The following is a 21,259-nucleotide window of genomic DNA, read 5'->3' as shown; positions in this document are numbered from 1 at the left end:
TTGATACTACATCAGTCAGAATAGGCTAAATGTTGTAACAAATACCCCCCAATCTCAGTGGCTTAATACAATAAAGATTTATTTCTCTCTTAAGTTGCAGTTCAATGTAAGTTATGTGGTTGGAGGTGGAGGGAATTCTGCCCAGTCACCCGGAAACAGGATTTGTTCATATGATGGCTTCCCATTTGCCAGGACCTTGGAGTTCTTCCCTGGATGTTCTGATTTCAGCCAATAGGCAGAGGGAGAGGGAGAAAGGGAGGGAGAAAGAGAGTGAGCACAAGTAATCGTGTGGAGAATTGCACAGGTGGTTTTAGGGCCAGACTTGTAAGTGACTCATATCACTTCCTCTGCCACCTTCCCTTTGTCCAGAACTCAGTCAAATGACCATTCCTAACTGCAAGGGAGGCTGGGAAATGTAGTCTTAGTGTGTGTCCAGGAGGAAAACACAGAGTTTGATGAACACAGAGTATGGTCTCTGCCTCAAACTTGCCAACCAACCAAGTTTTTCCAGTTTATATTTCTACCAGAGGATATGAGAATTCCTATTTCCTTACACCCTCCATTATTAAGAGGATGACATTTTTTGTGTGTTTGGTTTTCTGTAGATCAATATGTGGCTTTGTTGCTTCTCTGCACCTGTTTCTCTCTTTGGAGATAATCTCACTGCAATCAGGCCCATACCCTCGGGAGAGACAGGACTCTACATTCCCGACTGCTTTCGGGAGAGCAGCCTGCATCCCTATCTCCTAGGCTTCTTACTGAACCAAACTCAGGTCTGCTCGCCCAAGCGCGCAGTGAAGCCAACCTACTGACACTGGGTTGTGGTGAAGAAAAGTGCAGCATTCATCACAGGGAACCAAGCAAGGGGTCCAGGGCAGCTAGTGCTCAGAACACCTGAACTCCCAGGTGGTTTTCAGGAAAGCATTTTAAAGGCCAGGTGAGGGCGGGTAGTCACAGGGTACGTGAGCAGCTCGTGCACAATTCTCTGATTGGCTGATGGTGTGATAACAGGGCGGTGTCACATTATCAATGCTTAGGCATTAGTAGGTCTGGGGGCTATGTGCTCATGGTCATCAAGTAGTAAATTTCTTCCATTTGGTGGGGATTTTAGCATCTATAAAACAGCACAAGAAATGTGTATCAGATACTGTTATCTAGGTATTTCAGAGAGGAGCTACAGCAAAGGGTATGGGGGAGGGGTCTGTCCCAGGAAGGCCCCATAGGGTCCTGCTCAGTTACAGGCTGGCCTGAGCTTCTGGGTCTTCCTGCCTGTTCTTCCCTCTCCCCTTCCCTTCCCTGCTTTAGAAGAAGGTGTGGTGTGCAGTTGTTTGCAATATAGGTGACCCTGGCAGGGACCCTGCCCCAAGCCCCAGTACAATCCCTGAATGCCTGGCTCACTCAGGGGCATGGGGAAAATATTGAAGCTCTGCATTTTCTGTGCCATCTGGTGTTTCCAGCTTATGATACATTTTCACAGAATAAAAAGGTTAGAGAATGGGAGGTGAAAATAGCAGCCGGATGCTGACTTGACACACTGACCTTGACCAAATCATCCAGTGGCTTGTCCTTAGCACTCAGTGTTCCTCCAGAATAATCTCCCGAGTGAGTGGTGGATGTCATGAGTAAACTGCTTAGAAATCATACAGGGAAGGCAATAGGATTGTGCAAAGTCTGTGCTTGTCTCTCTTCAAGTGAACCCACACTGCTGAACACCAGTGCACGTCTGAGCTGTGGTTTCCTCCTTGTTTTGAAATATGGTTTCTAAAAGAGAATGCTTGTGAATGGCTTCTTGTTCACATCTTCCTCAGGGACTGCTAGCTGTTGCCTGACGACTGTCTGGAAAAGCAAGGTTTCCAACGAGGTCTTTGCAAAGAGTCTTCACAAAGTGTACTCACCCAGTCCCTCCAGGGAACTGAGCACATGGGCATCAGCACAGCAGAGAAACACAAACCAAACACGTCAGAGATTTTCCAGGCAGGCCAAGCTTCTGGGCCTCGGCATTCTGAAAAGCCCAGGACAATTCATGTGTTTTCCAAGTGGCACCCTCTGAACCCTCCCCGAGAGGCAGTCATGGTCTCTGAGGGGAGATAATAGCTGGGCCTCCTGGGTGAGTGAGTCTCACCAACTGTAAGGCTGGCTTACCACCTAGAAATGGAAACAGGAAGTGGCTTAGAAATATAAAGAGTACAGCTGCGGCAGGGCTGCAGCAGAATCCCCTCAGAGGAGATGGTGTGCTGTGGGCAGAGGTGAAGCCTGGCATCTTTTCTTTCTCTCCATTACCATGATGCCTTCTGGCATCATGGCAGGGATGAATTGTCTGGATGGGGGATGAGATGTCTTCCTGGGGGTGGTGTACAGGGGTGGCGGAGGGGGACCACTGTGGATTAGTAGCCTCTCTCTGGAGTGAGACCATCGGTGGGATGCCACAGCCCCTTTCCACCTCATCTTTGCAAGTGGGATAAGTTTTGCTGGGCCATATAATCTAAACTCTTAAGGTGCTTTCAATAGTTCCTGGAGGGTACTCTGAGTCCATGGGGGAAGGATTTCTTTGCGTTTGTGCTGAGAATCTAGTTCACTGTCATCCTTTGATTCCCAGAGGAGGAGCCTGGCTAGGGAGGCTGCCCCTGCACTGAGCGTGGCCCTGGGTGATTCTAGCTGCAGGTGGTTGATCCAGGTAGAGAGGACAGTCCTGCTCAGGGGTCGCTCCATCTACAAAACACCTCCTGAAGACCCTCTTGGGATCAGTTTCTCAAAGTGTGGTCCTCAGGCCACCAGCAGCAGAATCATGGGGTAGAAGTGGGGGGGGGTGTTAAAAAGGCTGGTGCTTCGCCCCCTCTGCAGACCTCCAGATTCTAAATTTCTCGGAGAAAGTCCTAGAAATCTGTTCTCCTGGAAGCGCCCCTTCCCCAGGTTGACCCACATGGTGAAATTTAAGAACATTTCTTTATACCAATCCTGGTCTCCTTTATTAGCCTTTTCATGAAAATAATGTTTCCCTTTCAAACTTTTGTGACCTCTGAAAATGAAATCTGAAGCAGAGGGATCTACTTACATAAGAAACATCACCTGGGGCCTTAATTGGCAGGCTTGGATCGCTGATTCTATCAGGGGATTTGAAGGAAACCAACCTTTGATCATCGGTCTGCCCGTATCTGCTTTTCCACTGACGTGTTACTATGAAAGGTGCCACCCCAGCTCTTCCTTCTCTCCTCTTTCTGCGAGAAAATGGGCCTCCCATCCTTGGAAGTTGTGCTCTCGGAGTCCTTTAGCATAGGGGCGACTGAAAATAAACTTCTTCACGTCCCCTGATGGAACAGGAGTGGCATTCATAGGTGTTTCCACAGAAAAAACCACCCCAAGAAAATGTCCAAGGGTGACATCACGAAGACGTCAGGAAAACACCAATCGCCCTTAGCGCTGCTCAAACCTTGGTCCTCCCCTGCCATCTCCAGCCCTCTCAGAGCTCTTCCCATATGAGTGTGTGGCAGGTAAAGCAGCTCTCTGGTCGGGGGCGGGGGGACCCAAAAACCCTAATTTGTAGTATTTGCCAGTTTCCACAGTGTCAATACTCCCACCATGGCAGGTTTCAAGTTACTAATGGTTTCACAACTGGCTCACAAAATTCTTGAATATTTAATCATCAACCCTCCCGAAGGAGGAGGAGACAGCCCCGAATCCTCTCAGCCCTGCCCGAGAAAATCCCCACATCATACCCAGGGCGAGCATCACTTTTCGCTTCTTGGTCAGAAGGAGTGGTTGAAGGAGGCCTGGACTGTGATGACTAAATTTCTTCATGGTGAATGTGGAAGGACAGGAGGCAGGGGCGGGTTGGGCTCTGTCAAGTTGGAGACGAGTCTTCATTTCTCCATCCTGGTCTCACCTCTCCCGGGACTGGGGGGCTCAGAGGGAACTGTGTGCTCAGGGCTCCTGGTCAGCGTAAGTCAGTGTAAGCCCTCTCAGGGTTCCCACCTCTCTCTCTCTTTCTCGCTCTCTCCTTTAAAAGCCTGTGCTCCCATGCCAGAGCACAGACTGCTCCTTCCTTAATGGGACAAGTTTAAAATGGAGGGTTTGGGAGCCATTCTGGATGCTGGGTCCTGCCTTTTGGCTTGGGTGGTGGGAAAATGGACTCCTTCTCAAAAAGCTGGCTTCAGGAAGACTCTCTATCCAAGACCTCAAGGCTGAACAGCCTGGGCTGACGGTTTCTTGATTTTTAAGGGAGTCTTAAGAATGGCCGGGGTGGGGCAGATAGTTCTCACAAAGCTGAGTGTGACCAAATTTGCCCACAGCCTGCGACACCAGAGATCACACAACCCTTTCTTCCCCTTTAGAGCCGGGGATGGCGTCAGGCCAGACCAAGGGGAAGATGGTGACCTACTTTTCCTCCTCAAACACTGGGCAGCCGGTTACATTTTCAGATCTAAATCTCACCCACACTGCAGCAGTTTCTGTTCCCCTGCCCTCCTGGGTGTGCTTCTGGCTGGCGCGGGCTTCATAAAGCGGAGTTTGGCCTGGGAGTCCTCCTCAGAGAGGCTGGTCTGACAGCCCTGACCCCACCCCTCCCAGACCTCGGCAGGGGCGCTCTGGTTGCCCAAACCCTGGCAGGTGGAGTGCACAGGAGGAGCTGGTCTTCCCTGGTCTCAGCCGGGGGGTCAGTTAAAGAAAAGTCCCATTGGAAATGGCCTTGAGTCTAGGGCCTCCCTAGTTTTCTAATCACTCAGTCAGTTAACAAATAGTTATTGAGGGTCTGTGAAGGGGTTCAGAACATGCCACCCCAAAATACGCCGCTTGTATTGATTAATCTGAGCTGAAGTCACCTGAGAAAGAGCAGATGCAGGAAGGGCTCTCTGACGTCCCTCTTTCTACCTAAAAGCTGGTCACAAAATTTTCCCCCAAGAAAGGTGCCGTCCCTGCACCAGGAAGAGTAGAACGTTCTTCTCACCAGAGACGGAGAAGATGCGCAAATGGACCTGTACAAAAGAACCCACTAAAATGACGCTTATCTTCCATATATTTCCTAGTCACTGGACCACATTTACTGCCCCAGCCAAGTCCCTTTGTCTTGTCACATCCCCACACCGTGTTGTTCTTTGTTTAAAAAGGTGCATGATGGGGCTTCCCTGGTGGCGCAGTGGTTGAGAGTCCGCCTGCTGATGCAGGGGACACGGGTTCGTGCCCCGGTCCAGGAAGATCCCACATGCCGTGGAGTGGCTGGGCCCGTGAGCACTGAGCCTGTGCGTCCGGAGCCTGTGCTCCACAACGGGAGAGGCCACAACAGTGAGAGGCCCGCGTACCACATAAAAAAAAAAAAAAAAAAAAAAGTGGTGCATGAGCTTCAGGGCCCAATGGCTCCTTCAGGTCTTCATTTTCCTTTTGAAGATTCCTGTGTACGTGTAAAAATAGTACATAAAATTATATGCTTTTCTCCTGTTAATCTGTCTTATGTCAGCTTAAGTCTTAGGTCCAGCTCCAGAGCCTAAAAGGGTAGAAGGAAGCGCTTCCTCCCCTACACCAGCTATGGAGATGATAATGGGCAAGGCAGAGCTCCTGTCCTCCTGGAGCTGACAGTCTAATTTACAGGCAAGGTGGTCCTTACACAAGTAACTTCAGCTAATTCAATAATGACTAGGGTGCAAAGGGCTTTGAAGGAGAAGCACAAGGTGCAACAGAAACATAAGACAAGAGGCTAATGCAGGCTGAGGAGTCAGGGGAGGGTTTCTTGTGGGACTGAGGTTGAAGCTGCGACCTGAGGGATGATTCAAATGCAGTGGAATGTGGGGCTGGAAGGGGAGATCTTATGGGACACAAAGAATTTATGCTTCAGAAATATTTTTTTCTCAAGGGTGAGTTTGGGAATTTAGATGATAACTGTCTTCCCTTAATATACAGTGTGATGGTGGAGACCACTCTTTGCCCTCCAACATTCCTTCTTCTTTTCTTAATAACACATTCCCAGTTGTTGCTAGGTACAAAGCTACCCAGAGAAAATATTATATGGCCACCTTACTAAGTTCCGGCCAATGAGGTGTAAGCAAAAGTAACGTGTGGGGCCTCTGAGAGCCCTTTTTTCCGTTACCTGGAATCTGGATGTGATGACTGGAGGCTGAAGAGCTATCGGGGACCAAGAGGAGACATGCTAAGGTTGGGGATGCAAAGTGTTAAGTGCAGCCTGGTTTCCTGATGACCATGGGATTGCCATACCAGCCCTGTATTGCCTATCTCTAGACTCCTCTTACAGACAGGAGAAATGAAGGTCAATCTTCACGAAGTCTCTATTACTTTGGGATTTTCTGCTATACAAAACCAAACATAATCCCAGCTATTACACACAACTGCCTTCCAGCCTAATGAAGAGATCATCTGTATACACAACCCACAAATTATCTATTTTATGGAGACGTCTGTGATAATAGTACCTCGTTTCCCAGCCCTCCTCACCCCCTTCCTTGACCCGCTGTCTGCTCTTTGCTCCGTGCACCTCCTCTCTTTCCTGACTCTCACACCAAAGCTAGGCCTGACCTCGGTGTTTCCGCTTCCATGAATGACAAGCCCACAGCCCAAAGGTTCTCGGAGCTCCTGCTACCTTCCCTTCGTGGCTGCCTGACAAGAGTCCCAGTGCAGAGAGTCACAGGCAGGCCAGGGAGGCAGCCAGACTTCTGTGCTCCTGCGCCCCTTTCCAAGGAGGTGTGAAGAGTTAGAATAATCAGGCAAAGCTGAGAACTTGCACCAACTTGGAGAAATCACGAGAATGATTAACAGGACCTCCCTGCATTGAGTTTTTCAGGCTGTGCCAGCTTTAATTCGTCTGTTTCCCCAGCCTCTGGCTAACTGAGTCCAAGAGGTCGAGATTCAAAGGGAGAAGGTCTATGTGTCTGGTTATAAACTGGAGGTGCTGGCCAGGGTGAGTGCAGACCTCAGCCCTCGGCCTGCGGGGGCAGATGATGAGGCCTGGTGTGCGTTGAATTAGGTCCCTTCCACCAAAAACGATGTTGACGTCCTAAACCCCTGGTATCTCAGAATGTGACCTTATTTGGAGGTAGGATCTTTGCAGGAGCAATCAAGTTAAAATGAAGTCATTGGGGTGGGCCCTAACCCAATATGACTTGTGCCCTCATAAAAAGGGGAAATTTGGAGGCAGACAAGCACATAGGGAGAACACCAGGTGGAGAAGAAGTCAGAGATGGGGGTGATTTCTACAAGCCAAGGAACTCCAAAGGCTCCCACTCACCCACCCTAAGCCAGAAGACAGGCATGGGACCAATTCTCCCTCACAGCCTTCAGTTTTCAGTAAGCAATAATCACGTCTTGGATGAACCTCATCAGCCACCGTGCAGAGCTTCTCACAGCCTTCAGAAGAAACCAACCCCGTGACACCTTTATCTCAGCCTTCTAGCTTCCAGAACTTTGAGATAATAAATTTCGGTTGTTTAAGCCACACAGTTTGCAGTACTCAGTTAGGCAACCCTAGCAACTCATACGAGGTCCCCTAAGTGCCAGTAACAACTGCGTTTGGTGGCAGCCACTGGCCTCAAACGATCGCCCTGCTGCCGCACTTCGGGGCAGGAAGACATGAAGAGCAGCTGGAGCCTCCCTTGCTCATTCCTCTCGACAGAGAACCCCGGGGAGTCCCTTTCCCACTGCAGGCAGGCAGCCACTGGCACACGGAGTGAGATCAGAAGAGGCTTTTCTGCTCTCCCCTGGGAGTCATGTTAAACAGGGCTACTTCCCAAGGGTGAAGGGCTGACACTAACTGGCAAGGTCTGTTTGTGAATACCTATCTATCTATCTATCTATCTATTTGTCGATCATCTCTGTATTTTTTCATTTTCCTGGCAGAAAATCAATATCTAGATGGGTAAGAATCTTGCAAGTTCTGCAGTCTTTTCAGACCCCACTTAAGTCTTTCTCTGTTGAATGATTCTTGTGTGTGTACAAACACACACATGAAAGAACTGTATGTGGTCTCTCCTGCCCCTGTCTCCCCGGTCACACACACACTTTGCTTTCCACCTGGGGGATTGGAAGGCAGAAGGGATGGGGGAAGAGGACCAAAGGACGTCAAAAGGCTCCGCAGAAGTAGGCCGGCCAGCCAAGTAACCATGGCTGGCTCCCCCTGTCCACCCACTGATACCATCTCCTGTCACCACGGTCTAGCCTGAGGCTGCTTTGGGCACATGGGGCATTTTGTGAAGCAGAGTGAGGACTTGTAGCTACTAAGCATCTGTGTTGCTTCTTGTTCTGCTGATAGTCCTTCATTTTTACTATTTACCCCTCACTGTAAGCAGATGTTAACCCCATTTTTAAGAGGCTGAATCTGGGACCCAGCAATTCACTCCGAGGCACCTGAATAAGAGTCTGGGCTATGCGATTCTGAAAAGTTCACTCTGTGGCCCATGGTCCACAGCACACTGATTATGAAGGTCCCAGAAATCTGTGCTAAGTGGGCATAGAGATTGTTTCCTGGGTAAGGAAATTTGTATTTCCTTTCTCATTTATTCAACAATAATGCTTTGGGTTGATTTTATAGCGTTGGCTACAAAGAAGATGATCATGATAGTGGGTCAAAGGTATGTGGAAATTGAGGGAAAGCCATTTGTAGAATACATATGGTGGCCTGCACTGTGCCAGGCTTGTGGAGAACACAAATGTGTGCCTTGCTTTTTAGGGACCTAAAGTCTAAATGGGAAGATCAAACTAAACTCGTGTGAAACAAGTTGACAACTGCTGTTTCTCTAAACTCAAAGTGGCTTTATTCAGGATTTGCTGGTAATAAACACAGAGACCCCTCAAATTGTCTCAAGGAAATAGGGATGGATTGTAAAAAATCCACGTGGTTGGCGCTAAGGCCTGGCAAGCCTTCTCCGCCCCTCCCATGGAAGGGCCCAGCCCCCTCTCATGGTGTCTCTGCGCTTTCCCTGCATCTGGCCCCTGCTCCTCTCTCTAATGAGTTCAGTTTCAGTTCTGTCCTAACCCAGCTTACCCATAGCTTCCACCTGTTCTGATTCCACGTCAAGGCATCCTTTTAGCCTTAACTACCATCCCAAGCAGTATAGTCTTCCTGCATTTGGTAGTTGCTTGGTGGTTCTTTCTACATTTGATTGGCCCAGCCTCTACACCTCTGTGAGCCTAGATTTGGTTATCCTTTTTTTAAATTAATTTTTATTGGAGTATAGTCGCTTTACAATGCTGTGTTAGTTTCTACCGCACAGCAAAATGAATCAGCTATACATATACATATATCCCCTCTTTTTCAGATTTCCTACCCTTTTAGGTCACCACAGTGCATTAAAGATTTGGTTATCCTCGGATCACTTGCCATCCCTGAAAGTCCTGTCAGCTGTGGCCAGGAGTAGTGGATCACAAGACCACCTAAAGTCTTATGTGCAGATAGACACCTAAAATAAATCCAGTATGGGGGCTAGTGGTTATAAAGTCAACCAAAGGCCATAGAAAAGAGAAATCTCTCTGAGCTAGAGAAAGTAGGCTTCCCAGGGCAGTGAGATGGCTGGAGTTTCAACACATGGTATTTGAGTCATGAGAGGGAAAGAGAAAGCTGAAGTGAGCACTGTGGCAAATTGTAGCAGTATTCACAGTTATGTTTCCCCTCCGTATGGAAGGATTATCCATCCCTCCCCAGATGACAGCAGACTTGGACATGTGATGCTTTTGCCAATGAAATGTGAGTAAAATGAATGTATGTCATTTCTAGGCAAAAGCTTTGATAACTGAACCATGGTTCTCCATGTTCTCTTTTCCCTTTGCATTGAAAACATCACTGTCCCAAATAGGGAATGCTCCATCAGCTTGGGTCGCAGCATGAAAACGACTTGGAGCAGAGCCAGAGCAAGTCCATGATGGATATGAATAAAGTAAATAAGATATAACCCTCTCTTGTGTGAAGCCACTGAGATTTTGGAGTCATTTGTTACTGCAGCATAGCATAGCATAGCCTGACTTATACAAAGATCAAGTTGTGTGCAGATAAATGGGAGAGAGAGAGCTGGAGGTGAAGACGTGATAAGAAATAGAGACAGGAATCCAGATATCAGAGAAGGAAGACTTAAGCAGGATAACAGGAGAAGACCTGGAAAGAATGAGGGGACTTTAAGAGCCATTTTGAAGGAAGATGTACAAGGTTTTGGTAACAGACTGGAATAGGGAATAAAGAAGAGTAAAGAGTAAATAAATAAATACGTAAACCCTTTATTTAATAGCTTATCACAGCTGAGAATTAGAACCATTTTGAGAGAAAGATATCCTTTTTAAAAAATTTAAGGGCCTTCCCTGGTGGTCCAGTGGGTAAGACTCCACGTTCCCAATGCAGGGAGCCTGGGTTCTATCCCTGGTTGGGGAACTGGATCCCGCATGCATGCTGCAACTAAGAGTTCGCATGCCACAAATAAGACCCGGTGCAGCCAAATAAATAAATAATAAAATAAATAAATATTAAAAAATATTTTTTTTCATTTAATTTAAAGTAGGGTGGACATCTAGCTAGTAATTTCCAGTAGGCACTTTGGATTGGGGTCAACACTAGTTGGGCCAGTGAGTTTTTGGAAACTGGTCTTTTGATCTGTAAACATCACAGGTTGTGAGAAATGGAACACAGATACCACATTTGTAGAGAGAAAGCAATACTAGATGGATGGAAGGAAGAGGAGGGACTAAAACCAAGATCTTCCAGAAGCATCACTCCACCGCCTTATGGAGGTCCCAGGATGACTAAGTTGGCCCACCAGAGATTTCTCATCATCTGATCAAGCAGGGCTCTCAGGCAGGCCTGGCGTGAAGTCTCACATGGGGTGGGGTGTGTGGCAAGGCCTCCCCTACTGACCCTGGGATGACTGGACTATTAACGTGGTAGATCGCACACAGTTAAATGGAATCCAAAGATTATTTTTCACTTTTCAAGCCTCATTCACATATACTGTCTCATTAATGTCTCACTAAAAATACCTCGTAAAGTATGTATTATCTCCATAAAGCAGATGAAACAGAGGCTGGGGAGAAGCTACAGAACTCTCTGAGGCAGGGCTCAGATGACATGCTCTTGTTAGCATGCCACGTCGTCTCTGTGATTCCACCTCAGCTTTCCTCTGAGAAGTCCCAGAATCACAGCACATACCCAGGAGCGCCCATTTGGAGACATTGCAGAATTTGGTTTGAGTACAGTTCAAGGCAAGGGGCAAGAAACCACGTAAAGTGATAATTTCCCAGCTCTGAGGAGCTCTTCCTTTTCTGTGAGTTTAGTTTAGTAACAGTTTAGCCTCTGTCCTCGTAAGCTTTCCAGAAGAAAGACCAGAACTTTCTTTAATACTGAGGGGAGACAGCATGGCTTTTGCATTAAGAAAGATTTGCATTGGTTTTGGGGGGAACCACTAAAGCACATATTTGCATTTTCTCTTGCTTGGAGAGGTCACCCAAGAACTAGCCACTCCCCAACTTTTCTATAGAATCTCTTTTCCTGGAATGGTTTTCTCAGATCCCTCAGACTCCAAAAGACTGCATCCGGAAGCTCCCATGGGGAGGTTCTCATGATGGTAGCAGTGTGTGTGTAATTCTATTATATGCTCTTTGCGAGCAGTTGCTGTCATGTGAGGAGCACAACGGCACCCATTGTTCTGTTGTCGGAAACAGATTTCTGGCTCCAACTTCTTCATTTTCTTCTACTTTCTGGTCTCCTTTAGAAGACCAAGGAACAACTGGAGAGATGAGGTTTTTGGCTCACGTATAATAGGTCCTGAGAGCGCCTCCAGCCCTGCCCCAGCTATACCAAATGAACTTGACACTGTTTTGTACAGTAAGACACCATGCCACTGCAGAGTGAGCACCGCCTGCATCACTGTCTCTAACTGATCCAGGAGAGCCAATCAAGCCCACCTCTCTGGCTTGTCTGCTTCCAGGGTGCTGAATTGAAACCCCTCCCTAAAGGAAGGTGACAACTGTATTCTTGTTGGATCTTTAAAACAAGGAGCTAGGAAGCTTCCCAGAGGCTCTGAATCTGCACTTCAAGGGCAAAAAAAAAAAAAAAAAGCATTAACCTAGTTTAGCTATATTTTAGGAAACGAATGCTGGGCACTGGAAAGCCCATTTTGCTTCTAGCTATAGGTTTTCTGGAGAGAAAACAAGACAAAGTTCACCACTGAGCACATAGGATAGAGTGCATAGGATACAGCCTGTTGCTTAAGAACCCTGCAGTTTTGGACCCTCCAATGAGTGAGTCTGTCAGAAAGAGCACTTGTGACCATATTCTGTTGAATATATGCATTTGTAGGATGCTTTTGGCTCAGGCCCCTCCCAAAGAGCCTCCTCTCCAGACTTCCCTGGTGGTCCAGTGGTTAGGAATCCACCATCCAATGCAGGGGACGCAGGTTCGATCCCTGGTCGGGGAACTAAGATCCCACGTGCCGTGAGGCAACTAAGCCTGCGTGCCACAGCTACTGAGCCCGTGCACTCTAGAGCCTGAGCACCACAACTAGAGCACAAAAGCCCATGTGCTGCAATGAAGATCTCGCGTGCCGCAGCTAAGACCTGATGCAGCCAAATAAATAGAAAGAAAGAAAGAAAAAAGAAAAACCTATGAAGGTGACCAGACATAAAATAATTTTTTTTTTTTTTTTAAAAAAGAGCCTCTTCTCTCGGTGGTGTATATGTGGCAGACAGGGTTGTGCTGGTCTACCACGGAGTGGATGGGGGTGGGAAGGACATATGGAGTGCAGGCTCTGGCTTTGCCACAGCCTCTGAAGACATCACATGGAACCTCCATCCCAGCTGGGAAGCTAGAATCCTGGGAAATCACCTTTAACTTGAGGGAGCACCCCTGGGCTACAGAGCAGTCGCCAACAAGGAACTCCATTTCTACAGCTTTGTCAGGTTTATACATAATGCATTGTACGTGGTTAGCATTTGCCATGGCCACATGCTCAAAACTTCTATAAAGGGAGCTAGTGCTTTCTAGCAACCCACCAACAGAAATTCTTTCACTTAGGCCTGGAAAGACACTTAGCTCTCTGCCCGTGAGGCTCTTGCCCCAGGCCTCCAGGGAAGCTTCCTCTTTTTTTTTTTTTTCCTGATTTGCCAGTCTCATCTCTCAATATACTTTATTTTTAGAGCAGTTTTATTTTATTTTGTTATTATTATTTTGCGGGGGCTGTACCACGCAGCATGTGGAACTTCCCTGACCAGGGATGGCACCCGTGCCCCCTGCCGTGGAAGTGCAGAGTCTTAACCACTGGACCACCTGGGAAGTCTCCACAGTTTCCTGTCTTAAAGTGGTGTAGGACAAGGCCCTGTTGACTGGTAAGCTGGGGTTTGCTTTCATCTCTTTCTCTGGAAGGGGAAAAGAAAACAGCCAAGAAAAAAAAGCCCAGCATTTTTTTCTAATCCTGCGTAACAAATTACTCTTAAACTTAGCAGCTGAACGAACATTTATTATCTCATAGCTTCTGTGAGTTAGGATTTCGGGAGTGGCTCTGATGGTGGATCTGACTCATGGCATCTCTCATGAGGCTGCAGTCATCTGAAGGCTCAACTGGGGAAGGGCCTGCTTGTAAGCTCAGCCATGTGCTTGTCAGCTGGCCTTTGTTCCTCACTGGTTGTTGGCCAGAGACTTCAGTTCCTCACAATGTGAGCATCTTATAGCGTGTCTGAGTGTCCTCATGATGTTTCCCCCAGAGTGAGCGATTGAAGAGAGTGAGAGCCCAAGGCAGAAGCCACTGTCGTTTATAACCTAATCCCAGGAGTGAGTCCCATCTTATCTACTATATCCTTTTTTTTCTTCCAGTTCTATTAAAATATAATTGACATCCAGCACTGTGTAAGTTTGAGGTGTACAGCATAATGATTTGATTTACATCCATCATGAAATGAATATCATAGGAAGTTTACTGAACATCTATCATCTCATATAGTACAAAATTAGAGAAATAGAAAAAAATTTTTTCTTGTGATAAGAACCCTTAGGATTTACTTTCCTAACATGTCTGCTATACGCTCTTGGTCATATAGACCAACCTCGACCCAGTGCGAGAAGGGGTTCTGCCAGCATGTGAATACCAGGCTGCAGGGATCCCAGGTGCCCTCTTGGAAAAGAGAGGAGCGGGGAAGAGGGTCATGCACTGAAAAAGTTCATGGTGTGAACTGGCTGATGAGGAACTCTTATGTCAACTAGTCAAGTATCTTTCACAAGTCAGCATCTCTGCTCCTCCTCTCTGGGCCCTTCCTGTAAAGTCAGTTGTTTGAACTAGCATGGTCTTTAAGTTCTGTAAGGTCTTCAATTCTAGTCATTTGAGGTTGGTGAGGAGAAGAGTGAAGAAGGCAAAGAGTAGGAAGAGAAAGGAACCTGAGTCTCATGAAGCAGCCCCAGGCCTAAGCCCTGAGCTGGCTCAAAGCCCAGAATGGATGCAAGTCCTACCATTTGCTGAGCAAGGAAATGGGAATGGGAAGCTCTAATTTAATGGCTACTGCCCTGTTTCCCTGAGGTTTTTAGACCTATTTCTGTGCAAGAGCCAAACAGAGATAACTGAGGGTACTCTGAGCCTGGGGAGAGGGCTCCCCTAGTTTCCAGCTGGTGCTGGTTTGTGTGTAAATAGATGACGGTTCCTTATTGTCTAAATGTATTTCAGAGTGGAGTGCAGCCGCCCCGGTACCTGTCTCCAGGGGAGCAGCTATTGGGACCATCACTGCTTCATATTTCACATCTTGCCCAGCCATTACAGACCCTTCTACCCATGCGTCACGGCTCCACTGGACTTCGGGGAGCATGTCACCCAGTAGGCACCCCAGAACTTTGACTTGGGAAGGCTTTTTTAGCTTTTCATCACTGAGTATCATGTTGGCTGTGGGTTTGTCATAAATAGCTTTTATTATGTTGAGAAATGTTCCCTCTATACCCATTTTGGTAAGGGTTTTAATCATAAATTGTTGTTGACTTTTATCAAATGCTTTTTCTGCATCTATTGAGATGATCATGTGGTTTTTGTCTTTTCTTTTGTTGATGTGGTGTATCACATTGATTGATTTGTATATAATGAACCAGCCTTGTGACCCTGGGATGAATCCAACTTGATCATGTGACCCTGGGATGAATCCAACTTGAGTTGTTGGATTCAGTTTGCTAATATTTTGTTGAGACTGGGAACCTGGATATAAAAGTGTCCTTGAAAGTCTTTGATGGGGCTGCTCCCAGTTTGGGGAGCTACCTGCTGAAAGAGCAGGGCCAGGCTTCACTCAATCAACTTGTCTTCCTTTCTTTGGGTTCAGCACAGGGAAATAACAGTTCCTCAGAACCAGATGCATGGACTTTTGCAGTTTTTGAGCTGAAAGACATGTTCTCAGAGATGAGTTATTCTACTTCAGTAACTGTCTTGGGCATTCTCTGGAAGCTCCCAGGCTGTATGATTACCCGTGTAATTTCTTGGCATTGTTGGTGACACTTGAATCATTCCGGGAGGCATCCCAGGTGTTTATTCCCAAATGCTGAGATTTATTCCTCAAGTTTTGAGCTGTTTCTTCGGGAAAGCTTCCAGTTTTGTGGTTCTCATTATAAAACCAGAAACTTTAATTGCTTCTGGAAGCCCCAGGGCTGAGGGGGAATTGTCTAAGACTGTCAGACCCGCAAGCAGATCATCTATACTCCCGCAGAGTTGGGGAAACGCAGCCAGGTGGAGGAGCAGTTGGGTTCTGGTTAAGCCAAAGCGACAAAATGCTAAGTCCCCAGCAAGCTCTGCTTCTGAGAAAAATTAGTTAAGCCTGTTTGGAAAGAAAGAGCATTATTGAAACAGCCTGGCAATATCAGGCTGTTCTCAGTGCATTCTACTACACTGAGAACATCTGTCCTGACATTTCAGACAAAAGGTCTGGAGCTCTCTGCTGCCATTTGAATTGACTTGGGATAAAGTAAATATTGTGTTTCTGTATCATGAGTCATATGGCTCTGTCCCTTGGACCAGAGCCACCCTAATGAAGATCCATTTCCCAACTCTGGATATAGCTCTCCAGGACTGGGACTCCTCATCTGGCCAAGCTCCTCCCAGATTTAACACTCACCTTCTTTCTTTCTTCCCTTCTCTTCTCTTCCCTTCCCTTGCCTTCTTTGGTCTCAAAAGGACATTAAGTGGTTCCAGATTTGGGAGTTTGGACAGAATCTAAGACATAAATGGGGTCTTACAGGACATCTAGTTCAGCCTCTCCCCTAGTTCAGAAATCTGCAAAGATCTGGCCTCTGGAAGACACTTTATGATAGGGACAACCCTATAGCACAAAGCAATTCATTCTCTTTGGATGGCTCTAGTATGGCGGAATCCATTTTCATATTGACTTTCTTATACTGAAGTCGGCGTCTCTGAAACTTACTCAAGTTGACTCTTATTTTGCCTTCTGGGGCAATCTAGGCTACAGCTACTTCTTCTCCATAGCAGCCTTCAGATGTCTGAAGAAAGTTGCTATGAGGCAGGGTGATGTTGTAGCCAAAGCGTACAGTCTGGATCTGGGTTGAGTCCCAGGTCTGCCACTATTGGTTATGTGTGATTTTGAGAAAGTCCCCTAACCTCATCTGCAAGTAGGGGTGGTACCCACTGTATACAGTGCTATGCTGGAACCAGATATTGAGTGTGTCTCCTCTTACGGCTGTGCCCAGTGATCTCATGTTGGTCGCTTAAAATGAGCCACGGGGGGAGTATTTACACCACGGAAATTGGCAAATGGTTTATGTAACTCAGGGTTTTTTGTTGGTTTATTTTTTGTTTTACCAGCACACCACTGACCATCTCTCAACTTAGTGATAAGGATCAATTAAGATAGTGCAAGTAAATATCCTGTGTGAACTATAAAGTCTATAGAAATAATAGATATTATTTATTTTGATAGACTTATAAAATAGTCCCCAGTGAATCACAATCCTGAATTCACACTGTTGCGTGGTCCCTTTCCACATTATATCTGGGCTGGTCTCGTGATGTGCTTGGTTCATTACAATGTGACAAAAATGCCAGTCCTGGGCATTAAAAGCCTTGCAGCATCCACTTTCACTGTCTTGCTGTCCTGAGAAGCCATGATGCCCAGGCTAACCTCCTTGAGGATGAGAGGCCTTGTGGAGAAGGAGGATGAAAGAGCTTGAGGGGTGCGGCCAGTCCACAGCCATTCCAACCATTTCAATTAAGGCGACAGACACGTGAGTGAAGCAATCACGGCCCCTCCAACCCCCGTCAACCTGCCAGCAGGCTGCGAATGCATCAGTGAGCCCAGGCCACACCACTGCACCACATGGGGCAGAGAAAATCTCTCCAACCCAGATTGCAAAATTGTGAGCAAATGAATGGCTATTGTTGGTGTAAGACACTCAGTTTTACGTGTGGTTTATAGACAGTGATAGATGACTTATTATAGTTATTGTCCTATCAGGCCCCTCCATGTCTTCTCTTGTCCGAGTTAAGCTTTCCCAGATCTCTGGCTGGGCTCCATTCACCACTCCTGGGATGGACACGCTGCTGGCTCCCAGGGCTCTGACCGAGCAGAGGCTGGGCCTCCTGCTCTCTGCTCTGGATCTTAGATAACCATCACAGCGGAGGGTGAGCCAGAGCTCCTGGCACTTGCAGTTCACTCTGTGAGCTCATTCTCAGCCTTCGCGGTCAACTCAAACCCCCAGGCTGTGAAACTACGCTCTCCTATCTTGACATCTTTTTAAGTACAAGGTTTATAGTCATCACCATTAAACTGACTGTTTCACTTTCGACATTGTTATTTCAGCCTTTCAAAATCTGGACTCCAGTTTGATTTTAAATTTTGCCATGACTATAGCATTTCCTTCCATGCACACATTCACCGCCACACCCAAACACACATATATCCAGACGCACGCAGAGCGAATACACACGAACACACATGCACGTAACAAAAGACAGAAACTCATTTCAGTGTCCACAGCAGCTGCCAGGTCTTCCTTACAGTCATGACCCTTCACGGACAGCCTTCTGCCCTCTTCCCAGTCTCATCTCCTCGTCACTACCTGTTTCAGTAGCAGAATCCACAGCTCTAACTGTGACGTAACCAAGTAGGGATTATTTTTCTCAGATGACAAGAAGGTCAGAGGTAGGGCCTCCAGGACTAGAACAGAGGCCCCTTGGTGTTATCGGAGATCAGGCTTCTTCTGTGCTCCTATTTTGCCATCTTCACGACATTCTCGTGGTCTCCAGATGGCTGTTCCATGCCTGAGTGTTGCATACGGGATCCAGGCAGGAATGAGACAGGAAGGGGGAAAGGCAAAAGGCAAGGGACACAGAGCCTGTTCCCTTTTACCAAGAAAACAACAGGTCTCCTGGAGGCCCTACCCGGGGGACTTCTAGTTACATTCATGGGCCAGAACTGGGTCACGTGGTCACCCCAGCTATGAGGGAATCTGGGAAGGCAAATATTTGTACCTGGGCACATGGTCACCCTGAAAAAAAGACCTGGGGTTCTGTCAATGAGAGAGAAATGGAGAATGAATAATGCGTGGGGAAATAGCAGACTTTGCACATTCTCCCACACATACTATGAGTTGTCATCTTTGAGCGCCAGGCACATGCCAAGTTTATTGAAAAAAGGTTATGGAAAATGAGGAGATGTGGTAGATTGCAAAAAATAGCCCTAAAATCCTCCCTTCCTGTGTAGATAACTCTTTTCAATGAGTCTAGCTGGTCTTGTGACTTGCTTTGACCAGTAGGACATGGCAAAGTGATGTTATGCGACTCCCTGGCTCACACCTCGAGGTCTTTTAGCTTTTATTCTTGCCCCCTTAGAACTCAGTGCTACAGATGAAGTCTCAGAGCTCCTAGGAGGAGAAGCCAGGTACAGAGAGAGGCCCAGCCAGCAGCCAGCACTGACCACCAGCCGTGGGTATGAGGCCATCTTAGACCAGACTGTCCGGCACCTCCCACCCCCCCCACCCCCCCGCCAAGTATCTCGACAGCAGCTGCAAAAGAAACCCCAGGAGAAGCCCCTTGCTGAGCTCAGCCCCAATGTCTTACCCACAGAATCATGAGCAAATAAGCTGGTTGTTACTTAAGACACTAAGTTTTGGTGGGTAATGAAATAGATCTTGCGTTTGTGGCATGCAGGTTAGAACGGATATCGGTGGTGGTGTTGGATTCCTGGATGGATTCGGATCTGGTTTTCAAACTTTGTTCTTAGGAGCCCTGCATCGAGGGCAACAGAGCGGCCGATCTAACCACTCCCCATCCCCACCCTCACTTCATCCAGGGCGCCTTGCCTTTGTCTGTTTTGCAGATTTGGATTCTGTGTAATTTTTTTTTTTTTTTTGCGGGGGGTGGGTGGTGGCCACGCAGCGTGGCACGTGGGATCTTAGTTCCCCAACCAGGGATCGAACCTCTGTCCCCTGCAGTGGAAGCACAGAGTCTTAACCACTGGACTGCCATGGAAGTCCCAAAATTTTATTTGTTTAAGGAAGTTTGAATAAGCCCTCAATTGGATCATCTCTAAGTTTCCTTTAACTCAAAAATGTTAAAGAGTTTTTAACAGGCGTAGAGTTTTACTTATTTTGAAGTTGTGCCCCCACCCCCTTTCTGTTCCTTCTTCTTTCATAGCATCTCATTTACCACCCATCACATTTCATCATGAGGACCCTTGGTATTCCTTCGGTCACTTGCACCAAGTTCCCCCAGCCCCAGCACACAACCCTCTCTCTGCCCTTTGCAAGCATCCTTAACAGGGACAGGGTCTCATGTCTTATCCTGAGAAACCAAGGCTAAACTAGGGGAGGTGGCAGGGTCTGTGTAAGTCTCAGACACACTAGATACGGTCGAAAGTGAGAGCAGAGGGCTCTGAATGACACTTGCCCATGAGAGCCAGGGTGGGAATTAGCTCTTTGATGGCTGACATTTTCTAGAGTTTTCCACGTGCCATGAGCCATGTTAGATGGTTGCTTATCTCATCAAAGCCTGACAACCTTGGAAGACAGGCCTTACCTCCCCAATTTACAGATGAAGAAACGGAGATTAAGAAACGTTAGGTAACTTGTATGGGGTCTCTCAACTGAAAAGTGGAGTTATAAGAGCTCAGAGCATGTAAAGAGTGATTATGAAAGTTTTAAGCCTTTTTTGTGTTATTGACTTTGAGCTATTTCTGTTTATCCTTTATTGTTTAGTTAATTGAATCTATAATTCTTTTTTTTTTTTTTTTTTTTCAAAAGAGACCCTGAGTCAGAATATCCCTCTCAGGGTCCATTTCACAACTCAGACAATAGAAGAGAGCCGGAAGACAGGCAGGTGCTGAACCAGGACTGGTCTAGATGCCCCTGAGATGGTCATACGTTACCACTGTCTACCTGAACCACTACCCACCCCGGTAGATGTGGTACAGGGGGGCTGTCAGTCACCGTACCCACCTCCCGTACCCACCAAATATGAGCCACCAGCAGACTCCCAGCCACCTGACAACAGCATTTGTCTCAGGGGACATGCTGGCCTTTCTTGCTGCCTATGTGGATCATGCTCTGTGTAACTCCAGGATTTGTGCAGTGAAAACGTGCGCAGTCATAGCATGGGGTACAGCCATAGCGTGGGTGTACATTCATCGCCTGTGGGTACTGCCATAGCATGGGGTATAACCATAGCTTGAGGGTATAACCATAGCATGGGGGTACAAGCATGGACTCTGGAGCCAGACTGCCTTGTTTCAAATTCTGGTTCTGCCAGTTAATAGCTGTGTGGCCTTGGGAAAGCGGCTTAACTTATCTGTACCTCAGTTTCTTCATTTGCATCGGAGGTATTAATGGAACCTAAATCATAGGCTTTTTTTTTTTTTAAACAGGGATAAGTTACTGTTTGTGACCTGCTTAGAACAATGACCAGTTACTTAAGTGCTGGATTCAAAAGAAAACATCTTGCATCTCTAAAACACACAACCCACGTGAGACCAGCATTCTTTCCTGGGATTGATTTTCAGAAGTAGAGAAAAGAAGCTCTTTTTTCTACTGGGATTTCTAAATTGGGGCTTCTGGTGGCCATGATCCTCACCACGTGGCAAAGGATGTCTGCTGAAAGAGAATGAGGGCAACAGGCAAGGATACGGGGAGACAAGCAGAAAGGGGAGCGGAGGAGAGTCCTGCAGGCTGGAACGGCCGTTCCTGTGGCTCCTACAGTCCTTAGGCGCCTTAGGTCAGGGGCTCCAAATTCAAATGCCAGCAGGAGCCTGGCGGTCCAGTGTGGAAAAATCACTTTTAATGGCAAAGGGAACATTGAGAAATCTTCCTCAACTGTGAGAAAAA

This window comes from Mesoplodon mirus (assembly GCF_964341445.2).
Source record: "Mesoplodon mirus genome assembly, chromosome: 4".
In the NCBI taxonomy this organism is placed as follows: domain Eukaryota; kingdom Metazoa; phylum Chordata; class Mammalia; order Artiodactyla; family Ziphiidae; genus Mesoplodon; species Mesoplodon mirus.
This window is presented reverse-complemented; position numbering follows the sequence as displayed.